We start from the raw sequence: 15252 nt of genomic DNA, 5'->3' as shown, positions 1-15252 counted from the left end.
ACAATTAAAACACAGTACCCTACTTTAGACACCACCCTATTTCACACGCACGGACCCATTAGCTGTTAGAATTTATCTATAATATACCAAAATTGGGTTCAAAATCGGTACATATGTACCAAGGATGTGGTCTAAGGGTTAAACAAAATAATTAAAACTAAAATTTCGAAGTTTTTTTTAACCATCAACGAAATCTTATATATAAAAATGAATTGGACCCTCCCCCCAACCCTAATTTTCGTAAACGCCAAATCTTGGTGATGCGATTTAAACGAAATTTTGTGTGACCTCTTATAGCAACCTTAAAATAAAGGTTTGCTATCCAAATTTTGCATGGGGTACCTAGGGAGGACGCCTCACCCCCAAAACCTACGAAATACATAAAGAGACCAATCACAACAATATTGGACTCAAATAACAGGTAATTTAGATCGGAAAACGTATCTCATATCCAATTGTCGGATGATGTGTTTGGGAAACCACCCCAACGCCCAAAACACCCCTAAATCGGACATATTTACCGACCATGGCAATATGAAGCTCAAATTAAAGGTATTTGGGAGTAGAGAACGAAATTCATACCCACTTTTGGGACCTCGTTTCAGAGGGTCCACACCATCCCCTAAACCCACCAACCACCACCCTGGAGGCCTTCCCACTCCCAAAATCCCCATGAGAATATCGGGCTCAAATAGTCTTTTATAAATGGAGTACATCCAACATCCAAACTTAAGTGACCCTAAACCCTCCGAGCAAATTCATAGACCAATTAAGATCATATGAAAGCGATATACATATACTATTTTCGTAGCATGGTATTTTACTAAAAGCTGTTTAAATATTCAAAGGATAACTTTGTTCTATTTAAAGTAAAAGAAGGCGCAGCGAATCTGGCAGGGCATAGCTAGTTTTCTATAAACATTAAATTTTGGTTGAAATCAAAAAAAAGGCACCATTTCGGTCGTGGATACCCACTATTTCAGGAGTATATGTAAATCCCCTTCCGTCACAATCCGGTGAAAATGCATTATTTATGCACCCATGGCAGTTATATCGAAATATGGTCCGATTTGGTCCAAATTCGGCAGGGACATTGAGTGGATATCCACCATATATGTAAACCACATTTCGTCATAATTCGGCGAAAAATGCATTATTTATGCATTCATAGCAGCAATATCGAAATATAATCCGATTAAGACCATACTATTCAATTTTGGTTCAATATTGGTCTTTTTGGCAGCTATATCTATGTCAAAAAAGCCTAATTTAAGTCACTGTGTCAAATTTCATTTCAAATCGGATAATAAATGCGTCTTTTATCGCCTTAAATCGAGAGATCAGTCTATATGGCAGCTATATCCAGCATAGATCGATCTAGACCGCCTTCAAGAAGGATATAGAGGACCCTAACACAACTTATTGTCCAAAATTTCGGAGAAATCGAACAATTAATGCACCTTTTATGGGCCCAAGACTTTAAATCCAGAGATCGGTCGATATGACAGCTATATCAAAATCTGCACCGATCTGGGCCAACTTGAAGAAGAATAACGAGTGACCTAACACAACTCACTGTCTCGAATTTCAGTAAAATCGGATAATAAATGTGGCTTTTATGGGCCTATGACCTTTAATCGCCAGATTGGTCTATATGGGGGCTATATCAAGATATAGTCCGATATTGCCCTTTTCGAATATAACCTGTCTATGGACAAAGAAAGACCCTGTGCAGAGTTTTAGTTTAACATGAATTTTTTTTGAAAAACAAATTTGAATCAATTTTTTTATGCCTACCACCATAGGATGGGGTATACTAATCTAGTCATTCCGTTTGTAACACCTCGAAATATTGATCTGCGACCCCATCAAGTATATATTTTCTGGATCCTCTTGACATTCTGATTCGAACTAGCCATGTCCGTCCGTCTGTCTGGCTAGCCACTTGAAATTTGGCACAGATACTTAATATCGGTGTAGGTCGTTGGGGATTGAAAATGGGCCATTTCGGATCAGATTTGGATATAGCTCTCATATAAACCGATATCCCGATTTTACTTCTAGGGCCCCTGGAAGCCGCAATTTTTGTCCGATTGAGCTAAAATTTGGTGTTCTGTTGTGCCAAGTACGGTCCAAATCGGTCCATAACCTGATATAGCTTCCATTTAAACCGATCTACAGATTTGACTGCTTGAACCCTTACAAGCCGCAATTTTTGTCCGATTTAGCTCAAATTTTGCACATGGTGTTCTGTTATGACTTCCAACAAATCTGTCAAGTACGGTTCAAATCGAACTATAACCTGATATAGCTTCCATATAAACCGATTTCCCGATTTGACTTCTTGAGCCCCTGGAAGCAGCAATTTTTGTCCGATTGAACTAAAATTTTGTTCACAGTGTTCCTTTATGACTAAGAACAACTGTGCCAAGTACGGTCCAAATCGGTCCATAACCTGATATAGCTCCATATAAACCGATCTCCCGATTTGACTTCTTGAGCCCTCACAAGCCGTAATTTTTGTCCAATTTGGCTCAAATTTTGCACATGGTGTTCTGTTATGACTTCCAACAAATCTGCCAAGTACGGTTCAAATCGATCTTTAACCTGATATAGCTTCCATATAAACCGATCTCCCGATTTGACTTGTTGAGCCCCTGGAAGCAGCAATTTTTGTCCGATTGAGCTAAAATTTTGTTCGCAGTGTTCCTTTATGACTTACAACAACTGTGCCGAGTACGTTCCAAATCGGTCCATAACTTAATATAGGTTCCATATAAACCGATCTCCAGATTTGACTTCTTAACCCCTTACAAGCCTCAATTTTTGTCCGATTTGTCTGAAATTTTGCATGTAGTGTTCTGTTATAACTTCCAACATCTCTGCCTAGTATGGTCCAAATCGGTCAATAACTTGATATAGCCCCCATATAAACCGATCTCCCGATTTGACTTCTTGAGCCCTTACAAGCCGCAATTTTTGTCCGATTTGGCTAAAATTTTGCATATGGTGTTCTGTTATGACTTCCAACAATTGTGCCAAGAACGGTTCAAATCGGTCTATAACCTTTTATAACTCCCATGAAAACCGGTCTCTCGATAATCCTGGTTCGGTTCCTAGAAGCTTTAATTTTTGCTGGTTTGACAGACGTTTGGTATCCAGAATCCATGGGTGGGTGGGTTCACAAGATTCGGCCCGGCCGAACTTAGCATGCTTTTACTTGTTATACCCTCATCGTAGGATAGGTATATTTATTTAGTCATTCCGTTCGCAATATCAATTTCAGATCATCGTAAAATTATAAGACGATTTAACGATTTCCGTGTGTCTGTCCGTCCGTCTGTTGTAATCACTCAAGAGGCTTCAAAAATTGAGATATTGAGCTGAAATTTGGCACAGATACGTCTTTTTGATGCACGCTGGTTAAGTTCTTGAACGGGCCAAATCGGATTATATTTGGATATAGTTGCTTTATAGACCGATTTTCCGATAACGGGTCTAATGCCCATAATAACTTTATTTTTCATCCGATTTTGCTGAAATTTGAAACAGTGAGTAGTTTAAGGCTTCCCGACAACTGACCCAAATATGGTTCAGATGGGACTATATTTAGCTATAGCTACCATATAGATCGATCTCCCGATAAAGGGTCTGAAGACTATAAAAGCTTTATTTATTACCCGATTTCGCTGAAATTTCAAACAGTGGGTTATTTGAAGTCTCCCGGCATCCGACCTAAATATGGATTAGATGGGTCCATATTTGATATAGCTGACATATAGACCGATCTCCCGATAAAGGGTCTGAAGACCAAAAAATCTTTATTTATTACCCGATTTCTCTGAAATTTAAAACAGTGGGTTATTTTAAGCCTCCCGACATCTGACCTAAATATGGATTAGATCGGTCCATATTTAGATATAGCTGCCATATAGACCGATCTCCCGACAAAGGAACTGAAGGCCATAAAAGCTTTATTTATTACCCGATTTCGCTGAAACTCGACCTAATTATGGTTCTGATCGAACTATATTTAGATATAGCTGCCATATAGACCGATCTGCTGATAAGGGGACTGAAGCCCATAAAAGCTTTATTAATTACCCGATATCACTGAAATTTCAAACAGTGAGTTTTCCTGAGCCTCACGATATCCGACCTTAATATGGTTCAGATCGGTTTATAATTGGATATATCTGCCAAAAAGACCAATATTTTGTTCTACAAAAATGACCACTCAATGTCCGTGCCGAATTTGGGTGCTTAAGTTATCAAATTTTCACCGGATTGTTACGAAATGGGGTTTACATGTATACCCGAGGTGGTGGGTATCCAAAGTTCGGTCCGGCCGAACTTAATGCCTTTTTACTTATTTTTTTATTGATTTTTTTTAAGATTTCAACAGGATTAGTCAATGGCTTTTTCTTGTTTCTTTTGAATTAGAGAAGCAAAAGAGCAAATTTTGATGAAATTTATAATGAAAATAAATTTTCGTCGCTTTGACCGTGATCTGTAAAATGATGAAAAAATTAATTTTCTATGAAAACCCGGGGAGGCCACCGTGGCGCAGAGGTTAGCATGTTCGGCTATGACGCCGAACGCCTGGGTTCAAAACCCGGCGTGAACATCGACGAAATATTGGTTATCCCCTTACTAATGCTGGCTTTATTTCTAAGGTATCCTGTCATGTTAAAACCAAAGCCTCCGTAGCGCAGAGGTTAGCATGTCCGCCTATGACGCTGAACGCCTGGGTTCGAATCCGGGCGAGACCATCAGAAAAAATTGTCAGCGGTGGTTTTCCCCTCCTAATGCTGGCAACATTTGTGAGGTACTATGCCAGGTAAAACTTCTCTCCAAAGAGGTATTGCACTGCGGCACGCCGTTCGGACTCGGCTCAATTGGACTGCACTCATTGATATGTGAGAAGTTTGCCCCTGTTCCTTAGTGGAATTTTCTTGGACAAAATTTGCATTTTACTGGAGGCCCCTTATTATCGAGCTCAAACTTTAATCGGACTTCAATCATTGATATGAGTGCAGTTCTTAATTGAATGTTCATGGGAAATTTAGTTTCGTTCTGGGTTTAACCCCATTTCGTCAACCCTATTTTCTACACTCAACAATGTTGCCATATCGAAAAACTTCTTTGGCGAAAGCTCAAAGATAACCGTTAAATTGAATTTCTCTAACAGAGCTAAAGCCAACAAACATGTTAAATAGGATTCAAGCACAACGCTACAGACTGCAACAAACAGTCGTGTGCGGTAAAATGCCATTTCCGAAAGGACATAGAAACGATGGCACAATCCAAAACAAGTTCAGTCACGACGGGACTTTCAACGGAAACGGATAGTCTAGCCACAAGCGACGACAAGCTTTTCTTTACTCTCGCGCCCTCAAATGAATGTGTGTCTGTGTGTATGTACGAATGCACAATGTGTGTTTAAGTGAATGTGTGCGTGTGTTTGTTTGTGTGAGTTCCTAGAGAAATAAATCAAAACCATAATCAAAGTGATAACAACAACAACAAACCAAATGTTTCAGATAGAAATTCGTTGGGAGTGTTTGGTGTCCGTTCGTTATTGTTTTTGTATTTTTTTGAAATAGAAATGAGAACAACAAAAGAAGTGTTGATGAGAATTTAGAAAATGTTACAAAGTGTGTAAGAAGGTCGAAGAATTCGACAATTCAATGGCAATCAGTGTTGGCATAAAATTTTAACGATAAGAAAAGTAAAGTGTTTTGAAAAAGGGCCATAAGGGAAACATCCAATTAAACCTATTAAAATAATTTATTTTTAAATTTTTTAATTAAAGTGCTGCAAAAATATTTTTAATTCACAAAAAGTAACGGCTTTCATTAAGCAAAAATTAATTAAATTGAAATCAAAGTGAAAGTGAAAGAAATTGCTCCCAGCAAGTGCAAGCAACCGGAAAAGGAAATGAAATTAAAAGTGCATACTTTCTATAACACATTCTGCAGAAAATAAATGGGCTCCAAAGTCCTTTTCATTACATTGCAATAAAATAAAAAAAAGCACGCATTAACACCTAACAACGGGCCGGCCTTGGTAAGGGCGAAAAAAGGGAGATTACATTGCCTAGCACGTCAAACTAAGCTTCCTACAAAAACCAAAAAAACTAAATTCACCAAGGACGGGATAGAAAGACCTTCTCCTCCTTCTCCCCAACTCCTCAACAGCTGTTCTAACTGCTGCTGCAGTTCAACGTTCATCTTATCGTTAGCAGGCTTCTACTACTGTACGTTATGTTGTAAGTGCAAGGACAAAGAGAGGACAAATTTAGCATAGAGATGCAAAACAAGAAGAAAGACACACATTGAAATGTTGAATTTCTTTCTCTCTCTCCTTTTCTTTGGCTTTAACTAAGTTTGCAATGCATAGCAAAAACAATTTTTGATAAATTGCTTAAAACTTTTAATTGAAGAATTACGGGTTGAATTGTGCAAACATTCCGTTTTTCTGGCTTCTGTTTTCATTTTGCCCTGGAGGATTTTGGTTAAAGACCGGAACCTGGTAACGATAAATTAAATTTTATGGTTTTTCGCTTTGGGGGTAGAAACAAAAACACAATTGTTGGACCATGAATAGCGTCAGACAGGAAGGTTATCGGAAGTGGTAACCAAAGGATTTAGTAACCATCCATAATAAATTGTGTAGGTCCATCATGGTTAATCAAAGAAAAAAAGTGAAAAAGTGCTAAGTTCGGCCGAGCGAAATCTTGGAAATCCACCAATGTGGATTCTGCTAAAAATGTCAAACTTAGCCAAATTCTGCAGGCAATGATGCGCAGAGGTTAGCATGTACGCCTATGACGCTGAACGCCTGGGTTCGAACCATAGCGAGACCATCAGAAAAAAGTAAAAGCGTGCTAAGTTCGGCCGGGCCGAATCTTATATACCCTCCACCATGGATCGCATTTGTCGAGTTCTTTTCCCGGCATCTCTTCTTAGGCAAAACAGGATATAAGAAAAGATTTGCTCTGCTTTTAGAGCGATATCAAGATATGGTCCGGTTTGGACCACGATTAAATTATATGTTGGAGACCTGTGTAAAATGTCAGCCAATTCGAATAAGAATTGAGCCCTTTGGGGGCTCAAGAAGTAAAATAGAGAGATCGATTTATATGGGAGCTGTATCGGGCTATGGACCGATTCAGACCATAATAAATACGTATGTTGAGGGTCATGAGAGAATCCGTGCCAAAATTCATTCAGATCGGATAAGAGTTGCGCCCTCTAGAGGCTCAAGAAGTCAAGACCCAAGATCGGTTTATATGACAGCTATATCAGGTTATTAACCAATGTAAACCATACTTGGCACAGTTGTTGGATATCATAACAAAACACGTCGTGCCAAAATTCATTCAAATCGGATAAGAATTGCGCTCTCTAGAGGCTCAAGAAGTCAAGACCCAAGATCGGTTTATATGACAGCTATATCAGGTTATAGACCGATTTGAACCATTCTTGGCACAGATGTTGGATATCATTACAAAATACGTCGTGCGAAATTTCATTCCAATCGGATAAGAATTGCGCCCTCTAGAGGCTCAAGAAGTCAAGACCCAAGATCAGTTTATATGACAGCTATATCAAAACATGGACCGATATGGCCCATTTACAATACCAACCGACCTACACTAATAAGAAGTATTTGTACAAAATTTCAAGCGGTTAGCTTTACTCCTTCGGAAGTTAGCGTGCTTTCGACAGACAGACGGACGGACGGACGGACATGGCTATATCGACATAAAATGTCACGACGATCAAGAATATATATACTTTATGGGGTCTAAGACGAATATTTCGAGTAGTTACAAACAGAATGACGAAATTAGTATACCCCCCATCTTATGGTGGAGGGTATACAAATTTTTCCCCTCCTGGCAACATTTGTGAGGTTCTATGCATGTAAAACTTCTTTCCAAAGAGGTGTCGCACTGCGGTACGCCGTTCGGACTTGGCCATAAAAAGGAGGCCCCCTATCATAGAGCTTAAACTTGAATCAGACTGCACTCATTGATATGTGAGAAGTTTGCCGCTGTTCCTTAGTGGTCTGTTCATGGGCAAGAGTTGCAATTTTGCAAATTCTGCAGGCAAAATTTCAAGCTAGCAGGGACTCTAGAAGATTAATCCGAAGGATCGGTCTAAATGGGAGCTAGATCAGATTAAAGAGCGATTTGGAACGTTCTTGGCATGGATGTTGTAAGTCATATTAAACCACATTGTGGAAAATTTCAGCCAAATCGGACAACAATTATGGTTTCCAGAGGCTTAAGACGTCAAATCGTGAGATGACTTCTTTTCGGAGCTATATCAGGATACAGACCGATTTGGACCGCATTTAGCAAGTTTGTTGGAAATCGAGGCAGAGATCTCAGCGTAAAATTTTAGCCAAATAGGATAACAATTGCGACATCCAGGGGCTAAAGATATCAAATCGGGTAATCAGTTTATATGAGAGCTGTATCCGGTTACACACCGATATATCAGTCAAATTGAATAACAACTGCAGCTTTTAGGTGGGCTACCGAAAGTAGTCTAGGTATAAATCCGTGCAAGACAGAAGTAGTTCTTTTCAGCAGGAGATACAAGTTGCCTACAATGGAGAGAATTTTCCATTTACAGAAGCGCAAAAAAACCTGGGTGTTTTGCTGGACAGGAAATTGAATTTTAAATCAAAAATTTTGGAAATTTTGCCCCATTCACCTGCAAGAGAGGTGAATTTGGGAAACGTTAGGGGTTTAGACCGCGTGTCATGTATATACTGCAGTTGTCGGACCTATAATGATATATGGTGTAGTGGTCTGGTGGACGGTGCTTCAAGAGTCCACCTACTGCTCAATACTTAACTGGATCCAAAGGATGGCTTGTTTTTTGCATCACAGCCGCACTGAGGACGACACCATTGCCTCTGGACATTGTGGCTTCCCAATTTGCAGCGACCACTGCCGTGAGGTTAAGTCAACTTTCTCATTTGTCATGTGGCGGCTACTGACTCTATGTTATCCTTGATACAATATCCGATGTTCAAGGCAGTGTGAATTACACCCTACCTGAGCCACTTTTTGATAAAAATTACTGTCCTGATAGAACCGACTGGAACTACGATATTCCTGGTAACAGAAGTTATATAGACTTCTCTATACACCTGCAAGGGAGCCATTGGCAAAAGTTGCGAGTTTAGATCGCGTGTCATGCATTGGGTATATACTGCAGTTGTCAGACCTTTAATACTATATGGTGTTGTGGTCTGGTGGACGGCGCTTCAAGAGTCCACCTACTGCTCAATACTTAACTGGATCCAAAGGATGTCTTGTTTTTAAATCACAGCCGCACTGAGGACGACGCCGTCTGATGCACTCAATTTGATGCTACATCTTATGCCTCTGGACATTGTGGCTACCCAATTTGCAGCGACCACTTCCGTGAGGTTAAGAAAGCTTTCTTATTGATCATGTGGCGGCTACTGACTCTATGTTATCCTTGATACAATATCCGATGTTCAAGGCAGTGTGAATTACACCCTACCTGAGCCACTTTTTGATAAAAAATTACTGTACCTCTATTCCTGATAGAACCGATTGGAACTACGATATCCCTGGTAACAAAAGTTATATAGACTTCCCTATACACCTGCAAGTGAGCCATTGGCAAAAGTTGCGAGTTTAGATCGCGTGTTGCATTGCATTGGGTATATACTGCAGTTGTCAGACCTTTAATGCTATATGGTGTTGTGGTCTGGTGGACGGCGCTTCAAAAGTCCGCCTACTGTTCAATAGTAAACCGGATCCCAAGGATGGCTTGTTTTTACATCACAGCCGCACTGAGGACGACACCATCTGATGCACTCAATTTAATACTACATTGAACAAAAAAAAACTTCTGCTCGCCCAAAATTTATAGTCAAAGGGTAGCTGTATCCCAATTTTGAGAGCTTAAGAACACTCTGTAAAGAAAGTACCATTTTGTATGTTTTAAAAACTAATCTTCTAACCTAAGTAATCTAAATATTTACTGTCAAGATGTAACCTAATTTTGAGTGCATTAGCACAATTTGTAAAAAATGTACCATTTTGTACATTTTAGTACCTAAATGCACGACTTTGAATAATCTTCTGGCCACACAAAATTTATAGTCAAGTTGTGCTTTAGCCCAATTTTGAAGAGCTTTAGTTTACTCCGTTAAGACAATACCATTTTGTACGTTTGAGTACCTAAATGTATGAAAAAAAAAATACCTTCTACTTGCCCAATATATTCTTTAAAGGTACCAATTACTCCACAATTAGTACGTTTTCTTTCACATGTCATATTTTTGTCAAGGCTTAGATAATATTTGCCAATTTGCTTAATTTTAGCAGTCCCCGTTGGCTGTTGACGAAGATAAGCTATTTCGTACTATTTGGCACTTTTTAGTACCAAAAATGTACGAATTTTGACCCTCATCACCCATCATATATTTACTTCTTAAACCTACAATAAATGTCAAATTTCAGACCTTTAGCTCCATCTGTAAAGAAAGTACCAAATGGTACCAAAATGTAAGAGTTGTTAATGGATTATTTAATAACCTGTCATATTTTCCCTAGTTGTACCTGCATGCCAAATTTCAAACCTCAAGCTTATCGGTAAAGAAAGTACCAAGCGGCATCAATTTTCGTACCAAAATGTATGCATTTTTTATTAGATCATTAAGTCACCAATCATTTTAGACCTCTAGCTCCATCTATGAACCAAGTACCAAATGGTACCAGTTTTGGTACCAAAACGTGCGAATAGTGAATAGATCATTTAGCCAGCCATTATATATTTCTTAGTTGTACCTACGTGCCAAATTTCAGACCTCTAGCTCTTTCTGAACAGAAAGTACAAAAAGGTACCAATTTTAATACCAAAATGTACGAAATTTGTATAGATCATTTAGTTGTCAATCATTTCTTTCTTAGTTGTACCTTCAAGTCAAATTTCGGACCACTAGCTCCAACTATAAAGAAAGTACCAAATAGCACCAATTTTGGTTCCAAAATGCTCGAATTGTGAAAAAATAGTCGCCCATCATATATTTCTAAGTTTTATCTGCATTCAAAATTTCAGACCTCTAGCTGCATCTGCACAAAAAGTACAAAATGGTACCAATTTTGATACCAAAATGTACGAATTGTAAAAAGCTCATAGTCACCCATTATATTTTTCCCAGTTGTACCTGGATGCCAAATTTACGACTTCTAGTTCCATCTGTAAAGAAAGTACCAAATGGTACCAATTGCGGTACTAAGCGTACGTTTTTTGGCGTTACCAGCTCTAGTCCATTTTTTCTTTTCACCGTTATCTTTTTGCACCAGAAGTCTTTTAAGTCAAATTTCAAAATTCTACCTCTATCCTTCCGTTCTATACAAAGTTTACACATTTCGTACCTTTTTGGTACTTTTTCCAGTACCTAGATGTACAAATTTCCAAAAATGTTTCTAGTCACACAATTATGGTTGCCAAAGTGTACCTAAGTTCCAAAATACAGAGCTCTAGTTCAATTTACAAAAAAGCACCAAATGGTACCAATTGCGCTACTAAACGTACTATTTCTCCCACTTCCGGTACGATTTTCAAATTGTTGTTTACCAAGCCTTATTTTTTCGAAACGCTGTTCCATTTGAGCCCAAGAACATAATTCTAGCCCTTTCCGTTCATGCTGGACAAATATATACCATTTCGTACTTTTTAGTACCTAAGCATACGAATATCACCAAATCGAGCCTTATCCCATGCCTGTGATCCACAACCAACATTCGTGCAGAATTGCATGATTCTAGCTTAAGAAGTTTGGACTGGGCTATGATCAGTCAGTGAGTAATCAGCCAGTCACGCTACATTTTTATACACGCTACATTATATGATTTGATTTTACTTTACCTTTTTAGTTTTTTCTCTGAGTGTGCTTCGAATAATTTGCGTTTCAAATATGGTCCTTAAAACAATAATTCCTACATAAAAAAATTAAAAAATTCTCAAAAGCTTTATTTATATTTTAAACCAAAGACATTTAACTTTCGTTTATTTTCCGTGTTATCTCAAGGGATGAGTGTATAAATAGGTCTCATCCGCCCAACTTTTTTTAAACAACTTTGTAATCCAGTGTGCTAGTCTGATTCAAAACATTATACTACACACACACACACACCCACACTCACATACATGTAGCGGAACGACCCAACGACCGTTGTGCTTTAATTTTGTCATAATAACACTGTGTTTATAAACGAGTGGGTATATGTGTGTGTGTGCGTGTGTCTGTGGAATGCTATGTGAGTAAATTAGAGAGTACGAGAGTAGGGTGAATAAGTTTGACTAGCAGAGGGTAACTGCTTTGCTGAGTGCAGGCAAACAAGCGGAAACGGAAGTGACAAATTGAAATGGTATTTTTTCTGTGAATGGGCGGCTGAAGAATGGGAGACTGAATAAATAAATGAATGAATGAATGGATGAATGAGAGAATGAATGAAACAACCATCCCAGCTAGCACCAACAATTTAAAGAAAAGTAAAATCTCGGCATATGTGTGCCAGTGAGTGCTGAGCTATTTTTTTTTCTCAAGTGATTTTCTTCTTATTTAAATGAAAAATGCGATTGTCTATGGCGCCTTCTCCCTGGCTAAGCTCACTGGAGAGTGAGTGGTGTGAGTGCATGTCTGTTTTGCAAAGCGCATTAACATTTTATACAAGTTCATGTTGTCGTTGTCATGCTACGTTGTGTGTTTGACTATTGTTTGAGGGAGGAAGGGGGCTTTTTGTCTTGTTGTTTTATTTTTTCTCTTTCTTTGGAATTGAAATTGCTTACCCTTAAGCTTGGAAATGTCCTTGTTTCTAGGTTTGGGGCTTTACGGTTACGTTTAGCGTACACAAACTCAAGTCACACTTGGCGGAATAATAGTAGCTTGTTAATAATTTGACTTTTTGACTTCTCTAAGGTCATGTCTAAATCCCAGAAAACCATATAAGCAACCTTAAAAGAGAAGCTACTTAAGAGGATGGCAAAGAGGTCAGCTGTGTTAATTGTTTTTTTTTGCCATATTTGGAATGGGTTGGGAAGATGTTAGGGGTTTTTTTTCCTAAAGGGCAAAATTGAAAAAAGGTCAAAGATAAAAAAGGGCAAATGCCTAATGGGTTGCTAAGACAACCACATTTCGTTTAATGGTATTGCAAACCAATAAAAAATATGAATTGTATCTAAAGGCCATCTAAATCTTAATTTAAAAAGTTTTTTTTTTATGAAATTTAAACTTTTAGCTTTGGTACATAAAAAATATTTTATACTTAAACTCCACAGATGGTATAGAATGTCATGTGGGAGGCAAATCCTTCTCCCTTACCTAAGTTTTTAAAAACGTTAGGTCTTAGAGGTGGGTGCGTCGAATTTCCTTAAAATATTTGGATAAGGTAACCTGGGGAACTCGTCAAACAGCCAATACAGAGATATTTACCTTTTGTATACCCACTACCATAGGATGGGAGTGTGCTAATCTAGCCATTTCGTTTGTGGCACCTCGAAATATTGAGCTAGGACCACATAAAGTATTTATATTCTTGATCATCTTGACATCCTGAGTCGAACTAGCCATGTCCGTCCGTCCGTCTGTCGAAATCACGATAGCGGTCGAATGCGCATAGCTAGATGCTTGAAATTTTGCACAGATACTTAATATTAATGTAGGTCATTGGGGATTGCAAATGGGCCATATCGGTTCAGGTTTGGATATAGCTCCCATATAAACCGATCTCCCGATTTGGCTTCTTGATTTCGCTGAAATTTAAATGGTGAGTTGTTTTAGGCCTCTCGATATACGACCCAAATATGGTTCAGATCGGACTATAGTTGGATATAGCTGCCATATAGACCGATCTCCCGATAAGGGTCTGAAGCCCATAAAAGCTTTATCTATTACCCAATTTCGCTGAAATTTGAAACATTAAGTTATTTTAAGCCTCCTGACATCCGACCTTAATATGGTTCAGATCGGACTATAGTTGGATATAGCTGCCATATAGACCGATTTCCCGATTATAGGTCTGAAGCCCATAAATGCTTTATTTTTTATCCGATTTCGCTGAAATTTGAAATGGTGAGTAGTTTTAGACCTTCCGAAATATGAACCAAATATGGTTCAGATCGGACTATATTTGGATATAGCTGCCTTATAGACCGATTTCCCGATAAAGGCTCCGAAGCCCATAAATGCTTTATTTTTTATCCGATTTCGCTGAAACTTGAAATGGTGATTAGCTTTAGGACTCCCAATATACGACCCAACATGGTTCAGATCGGACTATATTTGGATATTGCTGCCATATAGACCGATGTCCCGATAAAGGTTCTGAAGCCCATAAATGCTTCATTTTTTATTCGATTTCTCTGAAATTTGAAATGGTGATTAGTTTTAGAACTCCCATTATACGACCCAAATTTGGTTCAGATCGGACTATATTTGGATATAGGTGCCATATTGACCGATCTCCCGATAAGGGGTCTGAAGCCCATAAATGATTTATGTTTTTATCCGATTTCGCTGAAACATGAAATGGTGATTAGTTTTAGAACTCCTTATATACGACCCAAATATGGTTCAGATCTGTAGGCTATAGTTGGATATAGCTGCCATATAGATCGATCTCCCGAAAAAGGGTCTGAAGCCTATAAAAGCTTTATTTATTACCCGATTTCGCTGAAATTTGAAACAGTGAGTTATTTTAAGCCTCCCGACATCCGACGTAAATATGGTTCAGATCGGACTATAGTTGGATATAGTTGCCATATAGACCGATCTTCCGATAAAGGGTCTGAAGTCCATAAATGCTTTATTTTTTTATCCCATTTCGCTGAAATTTTAAATTCGACATACGAACCAAATATGGTTCAGATTGGACTATATTTGGATATAGCAGCCATATAGACATAACTGCCGATAAAGGGTAGCCCCAAAAAAGTTGAATTTATTACCCGATATCGTTGAAATTTGAAAAAGTGAGTTATTTTAAGCCTCCCGATGTTTGACCCAAATATGAAACAGATCAGACTATACAGATATAGCCGGAATATAGACCGAACTTATAATTTTGGGTCTTAATCCCATAAAAAGCGGATTTCTTGTTACTTGTATAGAATGCCCGGGACCTGAATATAATATGATCGAGACCAGCTCCTATTTAGATATTACTATGGATATAGTAGTAGAGTTATA

General features: G+C 38.4%; 1 long non-coding RNA gene across 1 annotated transcript in view; it reads left to right on the top strand.

The window, feature by feature from the left end:
• Positions 1 to 5853: 5853 nt before the first annotated feature.
• LOC106080582 (uncharacterized) overlaps positions 5854 to 15252 on the top strand; it is a 274430-nt gene continuing 265031 nt past the window's right edge. The window contains exon 1 of the long non-coding RNA XR_001220236.2: positions 5854 to 6271. This is a non-coding gene — a long non-coding RNA (uncharacterized LOC106080582). The remainder of the gene's footprint in view (positions 6272 to 15252) is intronic.

The sequence above is a fragment of the Stomoxys calcitrans genome, chromosome 2 (assembly GCF_963082655.1).
Source record: "Stomoxys calcitrans chromosome 2, idStoCalc2.1, whole genome shotgun sequence".
In the NCBI taxonomy this organism is placed as follows: domain Eukaryota; kingdom Metazoa; phylum Arthropoda; class Insecta; order Diptera; family Muscidae; genus Stomoxys; species Stomoxys calcitrans.
This window is presented reverse-complemented; position numbering and strand designations above follow the sequence as displayed.